This window comes from Bidens hawaiensis, unplaced genomic scaffold (assembly GCF_021521415.1).
Source record: "Bidens hawaiensis isolate Kalapana, Puna unplaced genomic scaffold, B.hawaiensis_p1.1 tig00001336_1, whole genome shotgun sequence".
Taxonomy (NCBI): Eukaryota; Viridiplantae; Streptophyta; class Magnoliopsida; order Asterales; family Asteraceae; genus Bidens; species Bidens hawaiensis.
In genome coordinates, this window is record NW_027491075.1 from 2,828,705 (window position 1) to 2,840,535 (window position 11,831).

The window sequence follows — 11,831 nt, forward strand, 5'->3', positions numbered from 1 at the left end:
GAGCTCCTCGGGTGTCATGGTAATTCCCTTGGCTCTGGTTGGAGGCATTCTTTTCATAAAAAGAAAATATAACAAACTTAGCGCATGTACTCAGAGCACATAATGTTCTTATCTCTAGACACTGTGACCCGTGTTCCTAAGTGCGTGTGTGATTTTTCTTTTGAAAATATTCTTTTGAAAATATTCTTTGAAAAATATTCTTTGAAAAATATTTCATGCGATTCCCCAAAGGTTATAGTCTAGGTTAAAAACTTCTTTTCCTAGTTCGCTATAACCAGTGCTCTGATACCAATCTGTCACACCCGGCCCTGAGCGGCGGAAACAGCCGGGCGCGCACGAGTGGGGATTGATAATTAAGCACGGGCCATTGCAAAACATTCAAAGATTTTTATTGCGCATGAGAAGTTTAGTACAAACACATTACATCGTTCAAAGATTACAAAAAGAAACATCCAAGTATAAAACTGAAGATTTCCTCGCCATATCCCCTTGCGCGGCGGGTAACCGTGCGCATCGAGGGGATAAAACCAAAATCTTCCAAAAAGCTTGTTTTAGATGTTCAGCGTGTGGTGCTCTAAGTGTGACTCCATGCGCTACCTAGTTATCTCCTGAAAGACACGTAAAAACATTTGAATCAGTATAAACTGAGTGAGTTCACAAGTTTTAGTAACTTGATAAAATCATTCTGAAACATTTCTGGCAACATCATTAACATCTGCTTGGTAAAATCGTATTAACACATAATTCTGACAATATTCTGATAAAAAATCGTTCCGCGGTTTACGCGTGAACAAATTCTGGATACGGTGCTCGTCTATGTAAGTGGCGCAGCCACTGCGAGCTAAAATAACGTAAAACCGTCCCGCGAGTTACGCGCAGACGTTTCTGGAAAACTAGACTCGTCTATGCAAAGAGGCATTGCCCCTACGAGCTAAGGATACTGTCCCGCGGGTTACGCGCGAACAATTCTGAGAAACTGTGCTCGTCCATGCAAAGAGGCATTGCCCCTACGAGCTAAGGATACCGTCCCGCGGGTTACGCGCAGACGTTGTGCCGGAAAACAAGGCGCTCGTCCATGCAAAGAGGCGCGACCCCTACGAGCGGGCTCAACCCCATAGTACTGCCCCATGCCAGGCACTCGTCCATGCAAAGAGGTGCGACCCCTACGAGTGGGCGGATCAAACCAGCAGTCCCTACCCTTAGAGTTCCAATGGTAAAGTGATCACTTACTCGAGTTCTAGCGCACATACATTGAAAACCTTAGATAACCGTTTGCATTGCTCATCATGAAACATAACTTAAACACATAATCGCTTTCATAGCTTGTAAGTATACCATGATAAAACATTATTTAAGTACGTGTCCCTCGCCCCGAAAGCAGTTTAAAACAGTGAAAACAGTGAAAATAGGGGCTGTGAGACTCACCTGAGGTTCTTGTTAAGGGATTAATCGAGATTCGGGTTTTCTTGGTGTTGGCCTCGGAATCGAAGGTCTAGAATACGATTAAATAACAAGTATATATATTAAGATCAAGAAATAGGAGAATATAAGGGTTGGATAGTAGGTATCAAGGTTATATTCTCGGCTTAGCTAGTAACAGGATCGGAGCTGGAAACAACGGATGCTTGGGAAAGGATTAGTGCAAGTTTGTAGTTCTTTGAAGTGTGTTTTGGGTGATAATTTAGGCTACAATTTTATAGGCAAACTCAAGGGAACACAATCCCTTGCTTTAGGGGATTGAAATCTTTTCATATCTAAATGTAATGATGATAAAGTATGGAAGTTATTATTATTTACTTAAGAGTGGAGTGGTGGATAAAAGATTTTGATTTGATTTGGACAGAACATGCAGGTCTGGGGTTGGTGAGAATAGGGTGGCTGACAGTTGACTTTTCATGTTACAGTGTGCTTTTTCAGGTACTTTTGTCAGTGTACAGTAAAAAGTGGAAAATCTCTGAAACACGCTACTGTTTCCTTTCGGGCGGGAGTAATCTCCTTAACTGGAGAATAGACCAAGTGTTCTGCGCGTATAACTTGGTGCGCATAGCTTTCTGCGTATAGGACATGTCTTTGCTGCGGGTAGGTGCGTAACCTTCTCGCAGTTAGGGACATTTGAGTTTCATTTGTAGATTCTCCAGGTGGTCTTGGTATTTCAACATAGTGATCAGTCATGTTGAAGTCAATTCCATCTTGGAGCTTCGGACAAACTAGCTCTCAACGTTCCCGCCATGCGGGTAGGTTAGTTCCCTTCCGCACGCGCATAAACGATGTAGGATGCACCCGCCTTAGCATCATGCGGGATGGTCAACCCATAGACAACATAATGTTTAAGTTACATAAAACATAAAGCCAAATCATTCACGCATGGCGCATATAACATATGCTCACGCTGGTTCTTAACATGGTGCGCTCGCGCAGGTTGCACATAACAACTGCACGCGCTGACTAACATGGCGCGCTCGCGCAGGGCGCACATAACAAATGCACGCGCTTAATATTTACAATCACCTAATTATTAGGTTGATTACTTAGCTTATGGGTTTGGGAAATTACCGGTTGTCACAATAATTAAGTTGAAACATAATTATAAAAGATTCAAAATTCAAATTCAAAATTAAACATTAAATGAAAGATGAAAGAGAATAGTTTAAGAGAATTTATGAATCTTATTTAAATTTATTATTGATTTATTTTATTAAGAGGAAAATTAGAGAATTCATTGATATAAATGGAAAGTTTAATCAACAACCAATAGGAAGGGAGAAATGGACTTAAAGCGTTTAATAGTATAGTTAGATTATATTTATAATTTTGATTCATATCTTTATGCCATGTTAACAAAAATTGAAACTCTTGAGGTTATATTTGAAATTCATGAACGAGCCAACCCAATTACTGCTACTATGTACGTACTCCTAAAATGAGCATATTGTCAAATAGTTATGGCAATGTTCTTGATTCGGCTAAAAAGGACTGTGGGCAGTTGGAAGAATTTAATTTGATCACCAATGGTAGCAGGGCTGCATTCATTGTTAATGACAGTCCTTGGGAGTTTTACGTTTGACCCACCACGTGGTCGATGAAATGCTTTAACCAAAGTTGAACTGTTTTAATCCACTTCCCTTTTCCGCTTTCTCTATATAATGTGTACTTTGGAGAACGTATCCATTATCCAAGTGTTCTTGATAAGTTTGTGGGTATTTTGGAGGGCTAATGGGTGTTCTTGTAGTACGAGGGTACATACTGGTAGTTGTGGTTTTGGTTGTGTTGGTTGGTGACTATGGTATGGTTTCGGCAGATCATGTGGCTAAGGGATTAAAAGATGAGAAGGGTTTGTTGGGGAAAATAATTAGACATGGTTTTAAAAGGGGTTTTGGAGGGGGGTTTGGTCAAGGGGGAGGTCTTGGTGGTGGGTTAGGTCACCATGGAGGTTTAGGAGAAGGTGGCAGGTTCGGAGGAGGTGGTGGGCTTGGTGGAGGTGGTGGTTTAGGAGGAGGTGGCGGGCTCGGAGGTGGTGGCGGGTTAGGAGGAGGTGGAGGACTTGGGGGTGGTGGTGGGTTAGGTCACCATGGAGGTTTAGGAGGAGGTGGTGGATTAGGAGGAGGCGGTGGACTTGGTGGTGGATTAGGCCACCATGGACGCTTAGGAGGAGGGGGTGGATTAGGAGGAGGTAGCGGCCTTGGGGTTGGTGGTGGGATTGGTCACCATGGAGGTTTAGGAGGAGGTAGTGGATTAGCAGGGGGTGGTGGATTAGGTCACCATGGAGGCATAGGAGGTGGTGGTGGATTAGGAGGAGGTGGCGGGCTTGGAGGTGGTGGTGGAATTGGTCGCCATGGAGCACTCGGAGGTGGTGGAGGGCTAGGTGGTGGAGGAGGGCTTGGTGGAGGAGGTGGGCTAGGTGGTGGAGGCGGGCTCGGTGGTGGTGGAGGTCTCGGAGGCGGTGGTGGTGGTGGTGGCGGTTTTGGAGGAGGTGGAGGTTTTGGAGGAGGCTTTGGTGGTGGTGGTGGATTTGGAGGTGGCGTTGGTGGTGGTCATTAGAAGTTCACATCGTAACCTCAATCACATTTATAATGTGCTTTAGTCGACCATCCAATTATTAGAATTCTTTTCGGTTCTACTTAATATATTTCATCCGAGTATATATTTATGTTGTACTAAATCACTTCTAGGTATGATGAAATGTTTCATGTACTCTTAAGCTTGTCAATAAGCATTATTATTTGTTAGATTGCATTATACATATTGTTTCCTTGTTGAGACAGTAGTACATCACTTATTCATTCTTACTAGCCATTTTAAACATTGACCTAACAAAGACATGTTGGTTGAATGACATTTACAAATTTGGTTGCATGAATGTGTTGGTTTCACACAATAATAACGTCCAAAATAAATTGAACAATGACAATTGCTAAAATCCATGAGTTTCTGAACAATTATTTGTGAATCATGACACCAAAAAGGAGAAGTCACATTTGATAAGATTTCTGACCATGCCATGTCCCAATTAACCCCACCTTTTCTCTTTCCTTTGTATCTATTCTTTTGGTTTATAATTATTATATTCAACTTTTACCACCAGTTCCTATACCTATTTCCGTATTCACATTCAAATGCAATGTACTCTTAATTCATTTTTCAAAGCGTGGTACATGCGAATATTAAATATTAATAAATTAAATATATGTCCATTAAAATAATTAAAACAAATATATGCATGCTTTCAGAATCTTTATCAACATAACAGTACTGCAATAAATTTATTTTCTTGAAATTACTTAATAGCATGAAAATTAAATACAATACTCATTACACAAATGGCAAACTAAAAACAATTAAACATATTTAGATACATACCAAGCAAAAGAGTCACATTAACATTTCCTTCATTAATTACTTACCTGTTGGATTCTGGGTTTGGGCCACTAGGAACTTCATGAGCAGCTGCATTAAACTCCGCATGAGTGGTGGCGCCGGTGGTCGTGTTCATGGTGGTTTCGTGCGGATGAGAGCTCTTCAACAACCGCCTTACATGCGCAAAGCTATAACTCGTTTCTAGAGGATGAACAAAAAGAGGAAAAACAAGAAGGAAAGCAACAAACAAAAGAAGCTTCTTGCTAGTTACATCTGCCATGAAGAATTGAAATGAACCTGCTGTAACACCCCCCAATAAGTATGCAAAAGATCAATATCCATGAACCAGCTGAGCAAACCCTAATGTTGGAATCAAGGAAATTAGGGTTTCTTCATTTTGGATCTACAAAAGGGTTTCTTGAAAATCTTGACACATTTATTGACCCAAAAAGGAGGTTTCTTTTGATGAAAACAAAGCTTCAGTCTCAGTTTGCTTTGCTGTGTGACTTTTTGAAGTTTTGTTTGTTGATACGAAGAGCTTGTGAATGACTACGTAAATGACTATAATACCCTTTTGTTTTTTTGTTAAGTTACATTGTAGTCCCCATGTCTCTGAACTATGATTAGACTAATCACCTATATATGGCTCCTATGTTGGGGCCGAGGCTATTATAGAAAATATTCAAATAGATCTACGTACTCCACTATTATTCTAATGTCTAAAATAGAGAAAAGTATCAATGATATTAAGTTATTGGAATAAGTCTATGAAAGTAATTCAAGCATGTAAGTAACTTTTGTTAGGGTAACAAATTGAAGCGGGATTTTGATTGAATGTTCGTGTGTTATTAACAAGAATATTGTAGCAAACAAACAACACATGGTAATACAATCCTTGGTGAATTGTTGTTTACGGAATGAACACATATTTATAGATGTCCAGCTAGTAGGAATCGGTATATCCAAGACTAACCGTCACAGGGTTTCAAAGGGATAATACCGTTATAATCGTTTAACAACCAAAACCTAGGTTAATCTACTATATATGTAGCATTATTAGAACAAACCTAGGAGTAACAAAAATAATAAACAAGTTCTTAAACGCTAAGTTTAAATCGTGTTTCAACAACTTTTTCATTAACGGTTTAATTATTAAAACTATGTTATATAGCTAGCTTTAAAATTTTTAAATATATGCGTGTGATTGAATATTATAAAATTATAAAGCAATGTTTTAGGTTTTACATTGAATCAAGATCGAACAAGATCTTTATGTCCTTTGTTTTTTCTAATGCACATGTTCAGTATAGACAAAACCAAACAATAAAAAAACCTTGGGTGAACTATTGTTAGTCAACTCTTTGGATCGATGGGTTATAATCAATGTTGTTGAAACCGGACCGGACCGGCCGGTCGAACCGGTCTGACCGGGATTCGGTCCACCGGCCAGTCCGGTTCACATAGTTCGCTCGGCTGTCAAGGAACCGGCCGGTCCGAACCAGTTTTCTAAGGGAAAAAGTTATTTTTTTTTGAAAAAATCATTTTTTAAGCTTGATCCGGCATTTTTTGACCAAATTTGTTCGGCCGGTCCAACCGGTTCGACCGGTTGAACCGGTAGGCCGTCCGGTTCGGTGTCCGGTCCGGTTATGAAAACATTGGTTATAATCAAGCTTTATTATTTTATTTAATTATGAAAATGAAAATCAGTTAAAATATTTAGAATCTCTAAAGCACCGTTGACTGTGTATACCCATAGACATGTAGGAGTGACACGATATAGTATAATATTAAGACTCGAGTATATAGCTCGAAACCGTTCCTTATTCATCATGCATAAGGTCACGATATCGAACTTTTTGGTTTTTAACTCCACTTCTTGTAAGTGAGCTCAACAACCCTATGGGCCACGGGTGAGTATATTTGTAATTCCACCACTGATAATTGGTATGGGAGCAATTTCGATAATCCATATCCAAGAAATGCTTTTGGGAATAGCATATAGATTATTACTTTTCTTATGACTCCATCATAGGTAGCAGACAAGATAAGAGAGTGGAGATTGAGATGGTTTGGACATGTAAAGAGAAGACAGACGACGAATCCTGTTAGATCCGTAGAAAACATTACTATAGAGGGGAGGAGGGGTAGAGGACGACCGAAATTGACTTGGGATGAGAGGATTAGGCATGATTTGATAGACCTAAACCTCTCCGAGGACATGGTTGAGGATAGGAATTCGTGGAGAAGTAGAATTAAAGTTAAGGATTTTTAGAGAGAATTGAATACCTTAAGGCTTAGACTTAACTTATTTAGGTCACATACCATAATGGTATTTCCCTTACATATTTTATTATTATTATTATTAGCTTTTATATTGCGGTTAAACTGTGACCTTTTTATTAATATTATTATAATTAGTAGTAGTTTTTTATATAATTGTTAAACTTTGATTTCCTTTTTTTGCTTCATACACATGTTCTTAGAGCCGAGGGTCTCTCTGGAAGCCACCTCTTTATTCCTTTGGATAGAGGTACGGTGTGCCTACATCCCACCCTCCCCAGACCCTACCTATAGCTCTGCTGTCGGTGGGATTTTACTGGGTATGATTGATTGATTGATTGATTGATATTTAAGCGCATAACAAGTTACGCGTAAAAGATGTTGTCGAAATGGCGATATGGTATAAGTTGACAATTAAGGCTCAAGAGAAGTGTCTTCCTAAGAATTCGTATCTTCATTTAAAATCGGAATCTTCATAAATCTTACATCTATGACATAACCACATCATTATTCATTATGTTTTAGTATATTAAATCCAAGAAAATAGTGTTTTCAAAGCTATTTTAAGGTTAAGACTTACAAGAGCTTCATGCTAAAGAAAATTAGTATCAACATGCGGTACTAACTCTTAGGAATACTTTTAATACACTTTAATACAAATAAGGAAAATACTAAATTGTTATATACATGTTTTCACAATACAAATCATTTTCAGGATCTTAGATATATAAACCTGTCTTATAGATGACAAAAATTAATTTAAAAGACCCAGCTACTGAAGCTAATTCCACCACTAGAAAAAAGGCTCTAATGACACGTAAGTTATGGCATACAATAATTTATAATGAGCAAAAACGTGTGTCATAAAGATGTCATCTCATGTAAAATTAAAGAAACAATGACATGCAATTTTAAAAGTGTCATCGGTTAACGTCATAAAATATTAAAACAAATTGAATTATATGTTGGGTTTTCACAAGATTATCAAGAACATATAAACCCATTTATATGTAAAAACACTGCGGAAATAATGTTTTAAATCTTGTTTACCGAATACACATAAAACCCGTTTTATGTTAAACCCAAACCAGGATCCATATACGATATACCATGCTATCAAAACAACCATAGGGTGTTAGATTACATACCTTTAAATTTTCAGAAATTGAAAGGGATGATATTGAGAAAGGCGAGTCTCCAATGTAGGAAAACCTCAAGCTAGTATACCTTTACAAGCTAATCAACAAACACCCAATTTGCTAGGATTTTTCACTTACTTGATCCTCTTGTTCTTCCTCTTGATTTCGGCCATAAGAAGAGAGAAGGAAGAGAGAGTTTGTGTGTGAGAGAGAAGCTGTGATTGTGAATTCTCAAAAAATTCCTATCTACCAACCATAGGCCGGCCCCTTTGGAAATAATACAAAGAGGAGAGAGAGAGAGAGAGAGGAGGGGCTGGCCCCTATGGGGCTTTTCCCCCCAAAACCCAAAAACCCATTTTGTTTATATTATTCCTTTTATACATATATGTTATTTATCCAAATAAATAGCATATCTCAAAATATAAATTATCCACATAATTTATTTATTACACAACTGCAAATATTTAGAAAACCCATTTTCCAAATATTATAAGTGTTGATAATTATTAGTTAGATCATATCTAATAATAAATATCGTGGTGTTTGTCTAGCTTGTTATTGGGTATGACCCGACTTGGATCATAACGTACTAGCCACATCAACTCAAATATGTGTATTGAGCAGATCGATTCCAACATTATACACTTTAAAATATTTGTGTTGCATCCATTAATTATACACTTTAAAATATTTGTGTGTCATCCATTAATTTTGAATGACATACATGTTTTTTAAACCCCCTATCATGTTCATAAAATCCGGGCTTCTTTTTCTCTATCTGCTCCACCTCTCCATTGACAACTCCATCTATCCATCTCCAACCACGATCCATGGGTGACATATGGAATGAACGAGATGCGAAATCCAGTATTCGTTTTTGCAAATTGAACACCAAAATCCAATCTTTCTGGTATTCGTTGCATAAAATTAGCCCTAATTACATATCTATGCGCATTGTTATATGATTTATGTTAATTGCTTAGGATATGAAGCCCTAGTTCACAAATGTATGTGCTTTATTAAATGATTTGTGTTTTTTGTTCAGTATACCAAGCCCTAATTTACAAATCTATGTGTGGTGTTATATGTTTTGTTTTTTTTTTGTTTAGGTCACAAAGCTCTAATTTACAGATTATATGTATTAGCGTGTGATTTTTGTTTGATGTTTAGGATACAAAGCCGTAATTCACATGTCTGCAAGTATTATCGTGTGATTTTTTGTTTATATTTTTGTTGATTAGATTATGATACTTACATTTTTATATAGTAACAATTACAAAGGTGAACAATTCTAATTTCCTATTCATTCTTTTAGGCAGTGGCCTTCATCCTATTGTGGGTACTTTAATTTGTATACATGTTTTTAATTAACAATTTGGTATGACAGCAAAATAGGAACTTCTTATATGGGTGTCTTTAATAAAAAAAAAATTAAGACAGTGCTGACCCCATAGAATACGTATAAGGTGAAGATGCTGTGGAAATGGCGATATGGTATAAGTTGACAATTAAGGCTCAAAATAAGTGTCTTCCTAAGAATACGTATTTTCAATCAAAATTTGAATCTTCATATATCTTACATCTATGACATAACCAAACCATTATTCATTATGTTTTAGTATATTAAATCCAAGAAAATAGTGTTTTCAAAGCTATTTTAAGGTTAAGACTTATAAGAGCTTCACGCAAAAGAAAATTAGTATCAAATAACTCTTAGGAATACTTTTAATACACTTTAATCTAAACAAATAAGGAAAATACTAAATTGCTAAATACATGTTTTCACAATACATGTCATTTTCAAGATCTTAGATATATAAATCTGTCTTATAGATGACAAAAAATACTTTAAAAGACCCAACTATTGAAGCTATTCTTATAGAAACCCAATGTGTCATAGTCTCGTGTGACTTGGATCAAATGGCCACCCGTGTGTTGGTTACTTAACTTCATGTTATGGACTCAATATAACCCAACCTTAATTGTTTTGGTCTATATTTCATGGTGGTCTAAATATATCATATGCATTGTAACTAATACATTCGGTGTGGCTTAGGAAGCTAAAAGTATAATGCCTAAGAGTGCAAATCTTATGAACATCGATATCTTATTAGAATGTTAAACCGATCGTGCTCACAGATTAGTGGGTTGACAAGAGCACAACATGAGCATGAACACGACTTTTGTATATGTTGATCAATCCTTCATGATGGTAATAGAAAACATGATAATGATATAAACATGTATACCTGTTACATCATAGAGAGTAGCAACAACCGAAGAGTATGATGTAAACGGCATATTTGTCATCTTGATCGAGTTCCCTTTTATGATGTATAGTTAAGGATGAGGATTAGAGTTATTCAGTTATGATGTTAATTATTCTCTCTCTTATACACATACAATGGAAACTTTTTATTAGCTAGTAAGAGTAATATGGTTCATCAACAATTATCAAACTAATATATAATAAGGTATAATTAATATTTTGATCTACTATTATATAAATGATTATAATAACCACACACACACACACACACATATGTATATATATTATACATTTATTCTTACATTCTCCCACTTGGAGAAGTAATCGTTTATTATGAGTATTAGATAAGCCTGATCAAGAGTTAACACTCATTTTAGTTTTAAACTCAAACTGAAGCAGAGAAATGCAGTCATTGAATTGAACATTCGCTCAAGACCCCCATTAATCATATTGCAGTCCTTTTTTTAAAACTTAAGTAGTTTTAACCAAAATTTTCAAGTAAGTCTTTTAAATGTTTACTTTGTATATTAATTTGTCTATTTGTCGTTAGGCATGCAGAACATATATATAGACATACAAAATAAGACTAATGAGGAAAAATAATGGTTAAGCATTCATAGTATGATATGTAATTGCGCATAATCATCAATAAACCCACCATTTTTATAATCGATTTCATAATAATTATGGATGATATGCTTTTAGTTACGGGACCCTTAAGCATATCATGAATGCATTCGATACGAAAATTTAGTTTCCGTAATTGGTAATGCATCACCTCTCGAACTGTTACTTTTTGATAAAATATGGTAGCTGATTTTATCATAATAAATCTTTAGTATATATTAATACGCAATGTCTAATGCTAGGATCTTGAATTTTGGATTGCCTAATAGGCTTAAATGTTTAATGAGCGTATATGTTAATATCCAACGTATAAGTACTAATACGGAGGATATGTCATATCCGTCGGATAAGTCTTATCCGCTGGATATGATATGCCTATAAATACTAGGCATATCCATTCATTCTAGTAGTGGTTCATTCATGTATAGTTCTTAATCGGTCATATTATTTGTACTATTGAAGCTTAAAGTGATATATAAAGTATAGTTGAATATGAAATCTTATTGTTTTCTTTATCTCACAATGTTTTCGCACATTGTGTTATATAGTAGATTGGTTACTCGGTGTTTTGATCCGTACAAATTCAAGGATTTACAAATGGTATTAGAGCATAGGCTCTTATCTACTCAAAAGATCACAAGATTGAAGATTTGTGCAAAAAT